Source organism: Pinus tabuliformis, chromosome 2_2 (genome assembly GCF_031772625.1).
Source record: "Pinus tabuliformis cultivar Carrire ecotype Pingquan chromosome 2_2, CPIR1, whole genome shotgun sequence".
Taxonomy (NCBI): Eukaryota; Viridiplantae; Streptophyta; class Pinopsida; order Pinales; family Pinaceae; genus Pinus; species Pinus tabuliformis.
Genome location: NC_142300.1, coordinates 1,281,802,511 through 1,281,818,353, shown reverse-complemented (window position 1 = coordinate 1,281,818,353; position 15,843 = coordinate 1,281,802,511).

The window sequence follows — 15,843 nt, the reverse complement described above, 5'->3', positions numbered from 1 at the left end:
TTTGAAGGGAGGTGAAGATAGGAATTTCATTTGCTGGGAAGGAGATGCTGGATTGGAGCCCTCTTGGTTGTATCTCCTCCTGAACCTTGTTATTCATCAATAAAGCTATCTTGGTTTCTCCTATATACTGATGTATCTTTGATGTATGATTGCATTAGTATGTTTAGTTTATTTCTAATCCTGAACTAGTTATGAATATGAATCTATGTCTTTGTGTAGTGTTCTCTTCTTGTGACCTTGCAGGGACCTGTTGAAGCCAGGCGAGCGAGAAGGCAAGTAGTTGGGAACTCTCAAAGAGAAGAGAAACTGGATCGAGGGACAAACGGAAGACACCGGTTAGTCCATCCATCTCTCTTCATTCTTAATTCATAAAGGAAGAACACTAGAATAGTTGTTTCTGTTTGTTGCTAAGGCACTGTCACACCTTAGGTGGATAGGATCGTCCTGCATAGGCATTTTTCCCCACAACATGATGGCTGATTGGCTGACTTATTGTGAGCAGAGATGTACTGCAAGAGAAGTGAAAATCAAACACTGAGATTAAGCAAGCAAAGAAACTAGCTACGTCAAGAAAATAGAACTTTGCATCAAGCTAGTCTAAATTCTGATCTAGGAATGTAAATGCTGAAAAATGGTATATGGAAAGAAAGCATGGAAGGAAATTTATTGTAAAGACAAAAATGAGCATAGTGAAATAGATCTACAGCAAAAGCATTAACCTTCTAACAAACTACAACACTAGAAATCCTATGGAGAAGGAAAATTTATGTTTTTGTGGTAGCAAGAGGGTCTTGGCCTCAGTTCATGGTCCCAAAGGGAGGAAAGGAGGCCAAGGCTTTGTTGATGGCATTTTTGTATCATTTTCCTATCATTGTTCAACCTGCTACAGAAAACTGAAATGAAAACAACCTTCTAAATCACCCAAAGCAACCTATTCTTAACCAAGAAAGAAATTTATCTAACAGCAACTAATTTATAAACTGAAACAAAACATATAAATAAAAAAACAAGAGGTGCTTGGCTGCTTGGATTATGCCATAACCCAAGAGCTTCAGCCCTTTGAGGTGACTCAGTGCTAGCTCAAAAACAATCTCATCTTCATTATCAAAATAACAGTAAGATTACATGAATTTGTCCACAAAAGTAAGCTCGAAGTTGAGCACAGCAAAACTGCAACAAGAGTTCAAAAATTTGACTAACATTCAACAACCTAATGAGGCCCTAGGCATATCTACTTATACAACTGGAGATCCCAACAGCTCCCTTAAAATCAGGGAGGCTTGGCTCCCAAAACTTGAGATAGACAACAATATCCTCCACTTGCTCGGCTGCCTCTTTGGTGCATTGATGTGGCTACTTGTGCTCCAAAATTTCTGAAGGAGAATTCAAAGTAGGTAGTCATAAATGAGGGGGGCACCCTCCTATAAATCCTCTCCCTTGTATTCTTCGAATATTTGCTGCCAAATGTTCATTAAATCTTTGACTTTGTCTCCATAATTGACCAAAAATCTGCATTAAGCACACATTAGACTCCATGGAATAATGACCAACCCAGCTCACTCTATTAGCTTAAATATAATAAAAAACATGCAATAAACTAATGAGAATGGTGGATTAAGCTAAGTTAGGAGGCAAAATGAACCCATATAATTACCCATTTATGGGGATCATCATCACCCCCCTACTGAATGTGTTGCTCATCCTCTGAGCAACTAGTCCATCTCCTCATCTTTGATGGCCCTGATGGCCTCCCTGACATCCCATGCTTCTGATGTGAGATCCTCTTCTTTATCATGGAATCCTGCCTTTCTATCCACTTCTTCCCACTGCTGTTGTTCTTCTTCCTCTTTTCTACCCTCTAGCAGTCCTAGCAGCAGTGGGGGACTTAGTTTGAGGCCAATCCAATTGACCTTCAAACTCTGCATAGAGTGCTTGTACAGTGGCACTCTCCTTAATGCTTCTTTCATCCTTGTTGGGGAGTGATACTCCCTTATCTGCAAGCTGTGTGGTAGTGTATTCCACCTCCTCATACAAGCATGAATACAGTCATCTCCAAGTAATCTTTCCATGTCCTCAAAATGTGCAATGGCCTGAGCCTGATCATTGATATACTTAGGGGCACTTTGAGGATTATTTGCAAGCAACTAGTGTGTACTGATGAGAGCCATGGGGTCTGATGGCTCAGCTCTGATCATTAGGGGTTCATTTTTCTCTTTTGCCATCAACTTTTTTATTTTTGTTGCCCTTTTCTCCTCATGATTCATCCATGAGGCCATGGCCATTAGTTGTAGGTCCCCTAGCCTAGCATTGGGATCCCATAGGTTCATATCAGTGAGGGCCATGTTATGCAAATAGAACTCTACTATCTTTGCCTTGTCTTCTGTTGAACTTTGGTCACATAGGTCCATGAACTATCTGTAATCCTGAAAAGGCATTGTGCCTCTCTGTGCCAAAGTCTTGATCTGAAACTGTAGCCACTGGTCTTTGAGGTATACTCCATATGATTTTGTTGGTGTTTTGCACTGTAGTGCCTCCATAGACCAACTGGCCATGCATGCCAATTGTGTCTCCTTTTCTTGCAGCTGTCTTCTTAGCAACTCATTTTTTGTTTCCAAGTGAGTTCTTCTGATTGCCTCTCTATGTCTTACATCACTTAATTCCCTACCCATCTCTCTAATCTTGTTCTCCATGTGGCCAATATCCTCTACCCCCTTGGATTTGGCAATTTGCATCCATCTATGGCTCCTTATTCTTTCTTTTTCCAACTCAAAGAAAAGTGGGACTACAAATTTCTGTGGAATGATTTTCCCCCCTCAAGAAGATTTTAGTAAGAGCCCAAACTAGGATGGGGGTCAGGTTCTTGAGTCTCTATTATTTCCTCCTTCCCTTTTGGCTGTTCTTCCACCCTTTTCTCAAGTTTTTCGGTCTCCTGTAGCTTAGTTAGGGTCTCCTGTAGAACAGTTTGTGCCTCCTGTAGCGTTGTTTTTGAGTCCTGTAGTTGCACTCTTTCCTTCCAAGAGGAAGATCTAGGACTTCCTCTTTCATATGTGATGGGGGTTTTAGAGGGAGATTCTTCCCCTTTGACAGTGGGTGAATCTTCAATTACAATAGGCACTGTTGAAGATGGTTGTGGTTTTCCGGTTTTTATCCTTATGCTTTTCCGAGCCCTGAAGTACATTGATGTTCGTCTCTTCCTATTTTGTTTGGGTTTAACTGGGGTGCTAAGGGCAGCCAGAATAGCTGTTTCCTCCCTTTCTAGGGTCTCAAGAGACACTTCTGTCTTTTTTGCCCCTTTTTCCTCTCCCTTTGTCTTCTCTGTCTCTGCTAGTTTTGTTTCCTCTTGCTCTGGTTTGGTTTCTTCCTCCTCTGGTTTAGTTTCCTCCTCTGTTTTGGTGTCTTCCTCCTCTATTTATTCCTCAGTTTCCTCCCCTTCTTCCCCTTGTTGCTCTTCCCCCTCACTTTCAGAAGGACTGTGGTCATATGTGAGGGCCTTTATATAATCTTCTCTTGTCATATTTCTGAAGATATCCCATGCTATGGGGATTGTGAAGGTGTGGAGGGCTTCTTCCACTAATAGCTTAATTAACCCATGGTGAGCCAACTGATCTGGACCTCCTGCCTTCAACTTAATGCTGGAGTCTATGAGGGATTGCAGGAGAAAATAGGGGAAGCTGAGTTTTTGTGGTGTGGGAGTGTCCATGCCATATCTCAGCTCATGGAGAAGTCTAAAATGGTAGCCATAAACTATGCTATACCTCCCTTCACAGGAAATATATTTGATAATCTGGTAACTGACCTCATCCTAAGGGTAAGTTATGCTTGTCCTCCTAACGCCATTTTTGTCTTCTATAGGATGTTCATTGTTTTGGAAGAAGGTTTTCTTGGCATACTGTCCAATTGGCTTTTCATCTTTGCTCCAAGGCAATCCAAGAGGAAGGGTGGTAACTCCACTGATAAATTTTGGGGTGATTTCCATGGAGAGACCTCTCAGAGTAATAGTGACATGGGTCCTTGAGCAAGGGACTAAAGAAAGTGAAAACTCCTGAGCCACTTCTTCATCAAACCCTTGGAATTTTTCAAAAAATGGCATCCAATTTTCTCTGGTAAAAATGGCTACTACTTCGGGATGTTCATGGATCCTGGCTGAATTTGTGGGCTCCTTCCTCATGAATCCCCTTGTCATTTTGCTTATACCGCCTTTGAACACCCAAAATAGAGATGGAGACAAGAATTTTGAAGGAACAGGAAAACAAAGAAAAACTGTGTTTTTTTAAGAAAATATGCAGAAATTTTTTTATGGAATTCCTCTTCTCCTACAAGCTCAAATCCTCCTTAAAACTGTATCATTCCTTTCACATATTAATAATCAAGGTGTGTATGCACAAAACCTACCTCCTCAAGCCATAAATCAAGCAAAAATCTCGTGATTTCTCCTTTAAAACTACTTACTGCCCCTCCTATAGAACTAGCTATAGGTGCTCCTCTAGAACCTGTTACTGCTCTTGTAGAACACCTATAGTAGGAGGATGGCTAAAAATGATAGAGAACGATGATTTCGAGGCTATGGAGATGGTATAGAGCTTGCTGCAGCTAAGTGGACAAGGATGAAATGGAAGAAAAGGTGGTGGAGGAGTTTCGAGGAGGAGCACTTATGTCTTCTTTGAGATATTTCTAGTGATGGGGTGAGCTGGAAAAAAGGTACATTGCCATATTTGGACCATTGGTCCCCACTGCCTTGTCATCATGACTCTTCCCTGCAATCACCTCCCATCATTGCATTGGAGTTTTTATACCGTCCACTACCTGTCCTTTGGATTTTTCTATGAGTTGACTAGGTACACGTGTGGTGACATCTCCGGATGAGCGTAGTCAACTAGATGAGGGTGGCCAGTTAACTGGCCACCTTTTCTCGTTCAACCCTAACCATCTCATTCGATTATCCATATTTTTCAATTACACCAATGCAACAGAGGATGGGGTTAGTCACTTACCCGTGAGTCGAATGTTTGTGTTGTGAGGCATTTTGGCTCCTTTTGCTGTTGCATGCTTGTATTTCCTTCGCTGCATGCCTATATTTCCTTTGCTGCATGCTTTCTACTTTCTGATGTGTGGCTAGTTGTTTTGTGCAGGTATCCTCTGGCTGGATCTGATCTTTAGGTGTCTGCTTCAACCTTCAGATTTGCACCCTCATGCTGTTGATGCTAGATTTTAATGGGACAGTGACTTTTTTTGTCCATATCTCCCAAAGGGTAGACTGGATTGACCTGAAATTTTCTGAGCATGTTTCCATCATCATTATGCACCTCCCATAGAAAAAATTTGGTTAATGGATGCACAGATTTCAAGAAAAACTAAAAATGGCTGAAGGTGATGGAGGCTGATTCCTTGGAAACCGTGCACTGGAATTTGCTGAAATTTCTTGGGCATGTTACCATCATCCATATGCATCTCCCCATGAAACAGTGTTTTAAATGGATGCACGGATATTGAGAAAATGCAAAAATGGATAAAGTTGATGGAGGCCAATTTCTTGGTAACTGTGCACTGGAAGTTACCGGAATTGCTTGAGCATGTTACCGTCATCCATATGCAACTCCCCATGAAACAATTTTTTAAATGGATGCACGGTTTTCAAGTTATGGGAAAAACAAATTTCTGCTCTATGTATTTTTGCATCCTATAGTTTTTTGGACAGCAAGGAAAATGAGCTTGGGGTGTGATGCAGGCTTGAAATTGATGGAAGAGAGGTTTGAAGACTGCAGGACGATTTATAAATCTTGTATGAATCTTCCATGTTTCCCAAACTACCTTTAAAATCCATTTCTAGCTCTCTATAATTTCTACAAGAGCCTCCTGTAGAAAACACAGTTTTCGAAAAAGGAGCAAAGTGAGGTGAAAAGAATGTCAAGATGATGGATAAAGGTGAGGGAAGGTAGGTTAGGTGCTATTATTGGTTTCAGAGCTCCCTTGGCACCTGTTGTTGCTTCCTATAGTCCTCCTGCACCTGCAATACAACTGGAAATTCATTTTTCTTTTTCATTTTCTCTATTTTATTTTTGTTTTGAAAACAACTAGGGCGCCTCAGAGAGGTTTTCGCCCTAATTGCCTGCCCTGGGCGCCTCTGAGGGAGGTTTTCACCCAGGGATCTTATTCTTTTTCCTCTTTTTTCTTTTTTCCAACCCATTGACCGCCTCATGGAGGTTTTCAATCAATGAGAAAATCTGAGGCGCCTCCAAGGAGGTTTTCACCTTAGTTTTTTAATTTTTTCTCTCTACCCTACCCTACTTGAAAAACAAAATCATTTTCAAGTATAAGAATACTTCCAATGGAGCCATGTGCACATCGAGATGATAGAAAAAATGATGTGGAGGCTGGAAATGTATGCTTTGACATATATTCAAATTTCAGAGACCAAATGATTTGACTTTGAAGGGATCAAGGATAGTTGAGGAAGAGAGTGATGCTGCAACTTAGTGACTGTCTAGAACCATATCTCAATAAAGTTTTGATGTCCTTGGTCCTTCTGTTGATTTGGATCATTCTTCATGTCTTCTTCTACCATGACCTTCATATCTTCCTCTTTTTTCTAATTTTTCTCTTGAATACATGGAGGATTTGATGGTAACCATGAGGGAGCTCTCTCGATATCTGATTTTGATGTCTTCTCTTCATCAAGTGCAGCCCATGGTTCCTTGATCTTCTCTTTTGAATCTTCTTCTACTGGACGCGGTCCTTCAATGATATCAATATAATCTATTTTTTGCAATACTCTTCCTGAGCTATGGTGAATATCATTGAGCTCAAGAGGAGTTGTTTGGAAGTATTGTACCTCAGCATTGTAATTGGGTTGAGCTACTTCAATGTGCGGGTTTGGAAATGGTGGTACGGGTAGTTGAGTGGGAGTGTATGTTTGAGATGGATGTGGATGGGGTTGTGGTTGGGTAGGTGGTGGAGGCAGAAGAGCGGGAAGAGAGATGTATTGGGGCCTCCACCTCTGATGAGATGCATTCCACTGAAGTTATGGCTGAGCATAGGGTTGAAATGAATGGGTGGTTGGTTGGGCATGATATGGAGATGTGAATGACCAAGGAGGAGGTGTGGACTAGGAAGGATGAGCAAGGGGGCCCCAAGAAGGTATGGATGTGACTTGGTTGGGGTTGTAGTATGCCTGAGATGTCCCTTGCATCCCCTGCTGGTATGGTCTAGGTCCATGTGGCCCTCTTTGGTTTATGTAATAGATCTGTTCAATAACTCCTACAACCCCTTGGTATACAGATTTAAGTCCAGGCAAGGAAGGGCACTTATCTATAGAATGATCTTGTTCGCATACTGAACAAACCCTTATAGAGTTCAATGGGCATTCATTCCTAGGATGCCTCCTGGTGCATCTAGGGAAAAAAATGGCCAAAGCTCTCTTTGCTTCCTGTTGTTTCCTTTTGAGATGTAAGGCATCCATTTTCATGGCAAGAATTTGGAGCATCTCACTCTTGAGGTATTCCAACATGCTTCCAATTTCACCTTTAATGGATGAATTGGAAGAAAAGGTACTGCTCCCAACATTTATGTTTTCAGCCATTAGCTCCAGAGGAATGTTTTATTCTTCTTCTTCCCCTATAGGTTTTTCAAATATGTCTAGCTGTTACCTAAGGGTTTTTCTTGATTGTAGCCACTGAAGAAGAGAGAAGGTTGGTTGTGTGAAGTAGTGGGGATGTTGGGCAAACATTTTCCCGAATTATCTCTATTCCTACGAGGCATGAAAGGAAATCTTTTTGGTTGGTTTTTTTTCACTGCTTGTACCTGCAAAATTGAAATTGATTGAAAAAACAAATTGCAACTAACTGAAATGAACTTGCTGAAGTGAAATTGCATAACTGAAAAGGAAAGAAAATGAAATGCAGAACTGAAAGCAAAGAAATGACTAATCTACTTTTGCTGAAATGAAGTTGCTGAAATGAAATTACAAAATTGAAAATGAAAGCAAACTGAAATGAAAATTGAAAGCAAGGAAACAACTACTCTACTTTTGCTGAATGGGAAATTACAGAATTGAAAATGAAAGTAGGGAAATGTGGAAACTAAAAGCAAGGAAACAACTACTCTACTTTTGCTGAAATAAACTACTTAGCAGAATGTTGCGATAGAGAATAGAAGAAAGCAGTAATCACAAAATACTCTGACGCTTCCCCAGCAATGACGCCAAAAAGTGGTGAGCACCAGTATTGTAGCAATAATGCTGCAACTCCTAGGCTTCCTACTTTACTTTTATCAACCCAGTAGTTCGTAACAAACTTGGAACCGACGGTGCTGTATGCATAAGTACTAGTTCTTACTACAGGCTGTCACTTGGTTAGCTGGCGCAAGATCACTAGGAGCTCAAGCCAACTTTTATGAATTCCAGAAGAAGAATTATATGTGATGAAAGAAGGGAAAGCCTACTCTACAAAGGCTACTCTACTTGCAGAAAGAGAAAGAAGACTGAAATGTGAAGTAAACTTAGCAAACCGTACTTAACCAACTAATCCTACTTTTACAAAAAGAGAGATGAAAAACCATGAAATGAATGCCATTACCTACTCAAGGAGTAAACAACATATACTCAAGCTATTTCTAGAAGCAAATGAGCAAAAAATATCTTTTTGGATTTTTATATATTTTTAGGTGAAGTTGTCTTACATGTAATTTATTTGTTTGTGTGTGTGGCAGCAATTAGGTGGCGATGGAGGATGAATTTGGAATTTGTAGAGGTGTATGAAGGTGTGTATGGGTCCTAGGAGGTCTCAGGTGCCATTCTGGAGGCTTTTCCTGCAATTGGACTTCAAAAAGACACCTACAGGAAAATCTACAGGAGGCTGTAGGGGATCTATAGGAGGTATACAGGAGGATGCCGAGAGCTATTTTAGAGGTTTTGAAGGTGTGAAAATGCATGGAAATGGTAGATGATGGCTAGGAGGATGTGTTAAGGTGTCTAGGGTTCATCAAGAAGGATTAGGGAAGAGAAATATGGTTGGACTTGTTCAAAGAAAGAGAGGAAAGTTTATGAGAAAAGTGCAGACAATTAAGGCAAAGTTGTGAGGGACTTTGGATGACCCGTGGATCATAGATCAAAGAGAGATTGTGATGGCTGATTGGCTGACTTATTGTGAGCAGAGATGTACTGCAAGAGAAGTGATAATCAAACATTGAGATTAAGCAAGCAAAGAAACTAGCTACACCAAGAAAACAGAACTTTGCATCAAGCTAGTCTAAATTCTTATCTAGGAATGTAAACGTTGAACAATGCTATATGGAAATAAAGCATGGAAGGAAATTTATTGCAAAGACAGAAATGAGCATAGCGAAATAGATCTACAACAAAAGCATTAACCTTCTAACAAACTACAACACTAGAAATCCTATGGAGAAGGAAAATCTGTGTTTTTGTGGCAGCAAGAGGGTATTGACCTCAGTTCATGGTCCCAAAGGGAGGAAAGGAGGCCAAGGCTCTGTTTATGGCCTTTTTGTATCGTTTTTCTATCACTGTTCAACCTGCTACAGAAAATTGAAATGAAAACAACCTTTTAAATCACCAAAAGCAACCTATTCTTAACCAAGAAAGAAATTTATCTAATAGCAACTAATTTACAAACTGAAACAAAACATATAAATACAAAACAAGAGGTGCTTGGATGCTTGGATTGGGCCGTAACCCAAGAGATTAAGCCCTATAAGGTGACTCAGTGCTAGCTCAAAAACAATCTCATCTTCATTATCAAAATAATAATAAGATTACATGAAACTATCCACAAAAGTAAGCTCGAAGTTGAGCAGAGCAAAACTTCAACAAGAGTTTGAAAAGTTGACTAACATTCAACAAACTAATGAGGCCCTAGGCCTCTCTACTTATACAACTGGATCTCCCAATAGATCCCTTAAAATCAGGAAGGCTTGGCTCCCAAAACCTGAGATAGACAGCAGTTATCCTCCACTTGCTCGGCTGCCTCTTTGGTGCATTGATGTGGCTGCTTGTGCTTCAAGCTTTCTGAAGGATAATTTGAAGTATGGAGTCATAAATGAGGGGGGAACCCTCCTATAAATCCTCTCCCTTGTCTTCTTCAAATATTTGCTGCCAAATGTTCATTAAATCTTTGACTTTGTCTCCAAAATTGACCAAAAATTTGCATTAAGCACACATTAGACTCCATGGTATAATGACCAACCCAACTCACTCTATTAGCATAAATATAATCAAAAACATGCAATAAACTAATGAGAATGGTGGATTAAGATAATTTAGGAGGCAAAATGAGCCCATATAATTACCCATTTATGGGGCTCATCAAAATCCCTTGACCGGTAATGGCAGGATACACGGTAAAGTCTAGAGATCTAGACGGACAAATTCCTCATGGTTTAGGTGGAGAGATTCAGAGGCATCCATTCTTGTTTAGGACCTAGTGATTTGGTGCGATTGTGATAAAAAATGGTTGTAATGATCAGGGTTTCAGGCCTAGGAATCCCTTAGTGGATATACGGTAAAGCCTAAGGAAGCTGTGGTTGGTTTTGTTGTGAGTCCCACATTCATGCTTGGAATGTGACATAGGAGTGATTGGCTTAAAGAAATATATCGTTCAGCCCAATCTATGGTCAAGCGGTCCGTGGAATCCCCTTGCTTGGTTGCCTTATGCATTCATTAATAATAGATCTTTCTCCTTTGGTATTTCATGTGTAAATGTACTTGTTCATATGTGGTTTTCATGGTTGTTCCACCATTGTATTTATGTTGGTTATAAGTATGGTTTATGAAAAACTTTGATTATGGCTCTCATCATGTTTTGATTAGTATATGAAATGTGAATGATTATGTGACCTAATAGATGATAATACAACTATTGTGATAATTCATCAATGCTCCCTACGAATCTCAGATAAGTATGAGACCCCTATGCTCAGATATGTTGTTATGACCTGTAGATTACATATTTGTGACATGTTTGAAAAAATATATGTCATGGATAGTAGGGGTCCAGTCAAGTCCTTATACCAATGTTGCATTAGTAGCCTTATTTCATTGTTATTTATCATTTCTGAAAGTTTCATGAAGTTCTGGGTAGGGGCCTAAGACCTAGCCCTGAAATAGTGGCACAAAATCTAGGGTTGTTGGCACATAACTGCTTGAAAAAGGCCATAGTAGTTGGCATGCATTGCTGTGAGAGTGATTGGAGGGTCTCGGCCGCATGCATGGCTTTTCATGGGTGTGGCTGAGGGTTCAACTCAGCAAAATAATAAGTTGTCTTAGGGGTTAAGCACTTGGTCGGGTTGGCTGCCTCCTGAAGGGTCTATAGCTCCTAAGGAAGGTAAAATTGGTTTTTTTTTGTTGGTTCCACTCCCTTAACTTTACATGGGGAGTTGAATAACATCATAGTATCCTCTCTCACATTTTTATCCCAATGGACCAATTAGCTAGAGTAAATGTGGGAAGAGGGTGTTACAGAGGGGTATCAGAGCATGGTTTTATTCTCCTTGGGTGATGTCTAGTTTCTGTTCTCCTTGGATGAATGTGTTTTCATGTGTACATATCAATTGCATATGTGTCCTTATGCTTGTGTTCTATGTGCTCATTGTGTATGCATGGTGGTGGTCATTGTTTCATTGTGACGTCATGCAGAAGTCAATAGTGTTGTTGTCGGAATGTGTTCGTCATGAATGCATGTCATTGTTTATATGTATTATGTATGCATGTGTGTCGTACATATGTTGTTATGCATGCATTGTGTCTAGTTGGTGTGTAGTTGTGGCATCATGCATGGTACTAGATGATGATTGAGATGATGTCTATATATTGTTATGATTATGATTATATATGTATTGCACTAATCTAGTTGATCTTGTAGATGAGATATCCTCCCCTGAACTAAACTGAGGTATGTTGGTTTGTTTATGATTTCGTTTAGTTGACATGATATACCTTGTAGGAAGAGAAGATCAAAGATGACTACCAATATGGTATACTAAAGCTCACAAGATTCTCTCTATAGATCATATGATCATCATGGTGAGGGATATTCTCCTGACATAGAAGGCACTTTGAGAAGTTTGAAGGCAGAAATAAGAATTTTCAAAGAAGATAATGACATAATCATTCAAGCACAGGAGAAATAAGCAAAAGTTAATGCAGTAATCCTTTAGATTTTGTCATAATTGTATAGACAAGGACCGCTTAGGATCAGCAATGGGCATGAAGTTAGGACTAATGGAGCATATGGAAGTAGATATCATGTTGGGAAGAGGTCGTATAGGGATGACAAGATTAGAGACGGCAGGCTCTTAGATACATGGGATAGGAGAGGTGATGGACACAGGTTCTATTCTAGTTCTAGTTCTAACAGGCACTATAATCATCATCGTTATCATCCTTATGGGAGTAGTGACAAGGGATATTTTCCAAATGATTTCAAGAAAGAAAAGCCACCTACTTTTGATGGGGATTTGAAGAAGTCAAAGGATGTAGAGGCATAGCTACACGGGATGAAGAATTTCTTTGATTTGCATGATTACACGAAGAATATGAAGGCCAGAATAGTTATCTTCAGCCTCAAATGGAAAGTAGACATTAGGTGGGAAGACGTGAAGCTTGTTAGAGACATCAGGATAGAGGATTTGATTTGGCATGAATTCAAGAGACTTTTCAGGAAGAAATATTTGTCAAAGAGGTACTACGATAGCAAAGGTGAGTTCTATGAGATAAATATGGGAACAATGACAGATGAGGAGTATATGACCAAGTTCCTAGAGTTATTGAGGTATGTACCATATTAAGGATGAAAAAGAAAAAGTTTAGAGATTTGGTAGTGGATATCCATTAGCATTTAGATATCAGATTGAGTGTGATGAGCCTCAGTCGCTTAAGGAGGTCATTGGGAAATTGAAGCATCGATATGAAAAATCAAAGCATAAGACAAAATCTCAGCGAGGTTGGAAAGATAAAGACAAAGCTAAAGGTAAATGGTAGCCAAAGCGAAAAAGACTCCTCATAATGGAAGAGAGAAAGAAAATGTTTCACCTTACAAGAAGTTTAATGGATCACAGCATGGAGGGCAGAAAAATAAAGGTGATCGTAAGGAATAGTTGCAGTGTTGGATACATGGAAAGGAGAATATCAAGAAATATTTTCCACATAATCAGGGTGGTAGGCCTCATATTTACAGTGCACGGGATGGGTAGATAGTTGGGGATGTTGGGCAGAGAATTCCACGTATCTATACAGCATTGGATAACAGGAAGGAAGATCACCAGGCATCTATTATCAAGATGGACAGTAAGCTTTGTGATCAAGTTGTTTCTATTTTTATTGACCCTAGATCTAATTATAGTTATGTTAGTCTTGACCTGGTGGATAAGTGTGGTTTGAGTAAAGAAGTGCATACAGAATATTGTTTAGTGCAGTTGGCTATAGGTACAAAGAAGAGAGTTCATCATTGGGTAAGATCTTGTGCATTCGAGTTGAATGGTATGCCCACCTCAATGCATTTGAATGTACTTCCATTAGGATCATATAGTATGCTTTTGGGTATGGATTGGTTATATATTCATAGGACTAATGTGGACTATTATGACAAAGCTATTGAATGCTTGGATGACAATGGGGAATAGAAAATCTTGCCAGGTAAGAAGAAATATGCATCAGTCAGAATGGTGACAGCTATGCAGGAAAAGTGCAGTTACAGAAAAGGGTGTGTGTTATTTACAGTGAATATTTCTAGTGATAAAGGTAAGGATGTTGAGGCTGCAGATGTTATGAAGAGGTACCTGATCTTACAGCAGTTTTATGATGTGTTTCCAACATAAATTTTAGAGTTGTCGCCTTATAAAGGAAACTCATGATGAGAACAAAAGAAATGTTAATCATGATTCCATAGACGCTAATGTTGGATCGAAGAATCACCATATTCCAAAAATCGATATGAGGAAGTTTGATAGCAAGGATCCCGCCACATGGATATTACAGATGGAGCAATTCTTCGATCTCAATAATGTGCAAAACGCACAAAAGGTACGTATGGCAACTGTATATTTGGAACCAAATCAGTTTGTATGGTATCAATGGCTTTTCTCTCGTAAAAAATTTATCACTTGGGAAATTTTTACGGAAGAGTTGATAGCACATTATGAAGATACAAAAAGCAACACTTTTTTTAGCCAATTGATAAGTCTCAAACAAAAGGGTTCAGTAATGGAGCACATTGAGGAGTTCCAAAAATTGAACCTAAGGGTAAAAGATATTCCAGAGGAGCATAGGATTGATGTGTTCATAGGGTCTTTAAAGGATAATATCCAACATGATGTTCGCCTTTGGGAACCTGATTCATTAGAGAAGGCATTCAGGTTAGCAAGAAAAATGGAAAGCAAAATTATGGCAACCAGGAAGCATACCACTCACAACTATAAAGACGGAAGTGTTGTTGCCCCTAGTCTTCCACAACCTATAAGGTTGACACCACAACAATTGGAAGAAAAAAGAGCAAAAGGGCTTTGTTACAGTTGTGATAGCAAATACACTAAAGGTCATAAGTGTGCTGAGAAGAAATTATTCTACATAGATTGTGAAGAGGAAGAAGAAAAGGAGCAAGAAAGGTCAAAGGAAGAAGATATACTCCAGGAACAAAGCCTAGATGAAGAAAAAATAAATCCGACCATATCTTGTAATGCATTGGCGGGAATTACCACTCCTCAAACCATCAAGATAGAAGGACAAATCAAGAAGAAAAAGGTAATAGTGTTGATTGATTCAGGAAGCACCCACAATTTTATTCATTGTAGGGTAGCAAAAGAATTCAATTGCTTCCTATATCCAGCACCAAAGTCTCAAGTGATGATTGCAAATGGAGGAACAATAAATTGCTCTGGAAAGTGCCATAATATCAAGCTATCCATGGGAGAATATGTATTAACTAGCCCAATGCTTTCCATTCCAATGGGAGGTGCTGATGTTGTACTAGGAGTCCAATGGCTACAATCCTTGGGTACAATAGCTTTTAATTTTCAAGAACTTTTCATCAGATTTTCTACGGAAGGAAAGGAAGTTGAATTAAGGGGCATTGCAGAGAAACTAGGAAAGATAATCAGCTCTAATGGCATGACAAAGCTTCTAAAAAAGGAGCAAAGAGGTGTAATTGCACAATTATGTTCGCTAGATGTTTCCACATTGGAATCATCTATTTCTCCATATCTCCAAAAAGTCCTGGACAATCATTCCAAGGTATTTGAGACTCCAAAAGGTCTCCCACCTATGCGTGATCATGATCATGCTATTCATCTGATTCCAGGAAGTGTTCCTCCAAACATCAGGCCGTACAGATATCCCTATGTCCAAAAAAGTGAAATTGAACGTATGGTTGCAGAAATGCTAGAGGCTGGTATAATTCAACCGAGTCAAAGTTCTTTCTCAGCTCCAGTAGTATTGGTGCACAAGAAGGATGGATCATGGCGCATGTGTTCGGATTATAGGGAGCTCAACAAGCTCACTATTAAAGATAAGTTCCCCATTCCTGTTATTGATGAATTACTGGATGAATTGCATGGATCAATTTACTTCACCAAGTTGGATCTTCGTTCGGGATATCATCAAATCAGAATGAATATTGAAGACATTCCGTAAATGACATTTAGAACTCATGAGGGTCATTATGAATTTTTGGTCATGCCTTTTGGCCTTACCAATGCACCTTCAACATTTCAAGGTTTGATGAATTCAATTTTCAAACCATTCCTTAGAAAATTTGTGTTAGTATTTTTTGATGATATACTAATCTACAGCAAGTCTTGGAAGGATCATGTTGAACATGTTGACAGGGTGCTACAACTATT